The sequence below is a fragment of the Lathyrus oleraceus genome, chromosome 4 (assembly GCF_024323335.1).
Source record: "Lathyrus oleraceus cultivar Zhongwan6 chromosome 4, CAAS_Psat_ZW6_1.0, whole genome shotgun sequence".
NCBI classification, from domain to species: Eukaryota; Viridiplantae; Streptophyta; class Magnoliopsida; order Fabales; family Fabaceae; genus Lathyrus; species Lathyrus oleraceus.
The window spans coordinates 103,621,735-103,623,006 of NC_066582.1; the positions used below are offsets into that span (position 1 = coordinate 103,621,735).

Sequence of the window (1,272 nt, forward strand, 5' to 3'; positions counted from 1 at the left end):
ATTAATAAGTTGTTACTTCGAACTTAATATCTTCTAGAATTAGTGGAGTAAACGAAAGTTAAATATTTTATCTTAGGTTAATATTTCATTTTTTTTAAAATAATAGTAAACTAACTACTCGGGTGCTGTAGCGAAACTGATTGCAAAAGAGGGTAAATCAGCAACATTAAAAGCACCTTTGAGAGGTCCGTTTGATATCAAAAAACTGCTCAGCAACAGGCGGACAAGTAGGGAATGTCGGGGTAAACCTGAAAATTTTGGGCAGAGCCGGAGCTAAACATTGGCGAGGCAAGTGTCCTGTAGTAAGAGGGGTAGTTATGAACCCTATAGACTATCCACATGGGGGTGGTGAAGGGAGGGCGCCAATTGGTAGAAAAACCCCTCAACTCCTTGGGGTTATACTACACTTGGAAGAAGAACTAGAAAAATGAATAAATATAGTGATAATTTGGTTCTTCATCACCGTAGTAAATAGTCAGTGGAACGTAGAGAAAATAGAATTTGTTTCTTTGTCTTTACTAAAAAAAAGAGCAATTTACTATGACATTATATGATTTTCTTTCTTTAGAGATTCTACATTTTATTTTAAAAATTTTGAAATATAAAATATAAGAGAAAAAATTCACTTTTTTACAAATTCTAAGAGGAATAATTAACAACTATGACACGTTCACGAAAAAAAATCCTTTTGTAGAGAATCATTTATTAAGAAAAATAAAGAAGCTTAATACAATAGAAGAAAAGGCAATAATAAAAACGTGGTCCAGAAAATCTACCATTTTACCTATAATGATTGGGCATACCATTGCTATCCATAATGGAAAATAGCATTTATGAGTTAATATAACACATCGTATGATGGGCCATAAATTGGTAGAATTTTCACCTACTCTAAACTTCGGAGGATTTGCGAAAAATGATAATAAATCTCGTCGTTAAGATTTCTATTACCCTCCCACATTCATTTGAAGTTACAAAATTCATATTCATAATTTTTCAATCGGAGGATCATAAATGATAATATTTACCTACCGTTACCATTCATTGAGTGGCTGATTTTGTGGTTCTCAATCAACAACAAGTGTCGACCTATATGTCCTTATCATCCATTGAATCTTCCTTGATTCTCCTTTATTCATTCCGTTAAATGATAAATGAGGCTTGATTTAATGGTGAATTTGAAATTTAATAAAAATAAATTCCGTTGCCGGGACTTGAACCCGGGTCTCTCGAGTGAGAGCCGAGTATCCTGACCAAGTAGACTACAACGAA

The 1,272-nt window shown here is 33.3% G+C and overlaps 1 non-coding gene across 1 annotated transcript; it reads right to left on the reverse strand.

The window, feature by feature from the left end:
• Positions 1 to 1,199: 1,199 nt before the first annotated feature.
• On the reverse strand, positions 1,200 to 1,272 carry TRNAE-CUC (transfer RNA glutamic acid (anticodon CUC)). Its single transcript has one exon. It is a non-coding gene; the product is annotated as a tRNA-Glu (tRNA).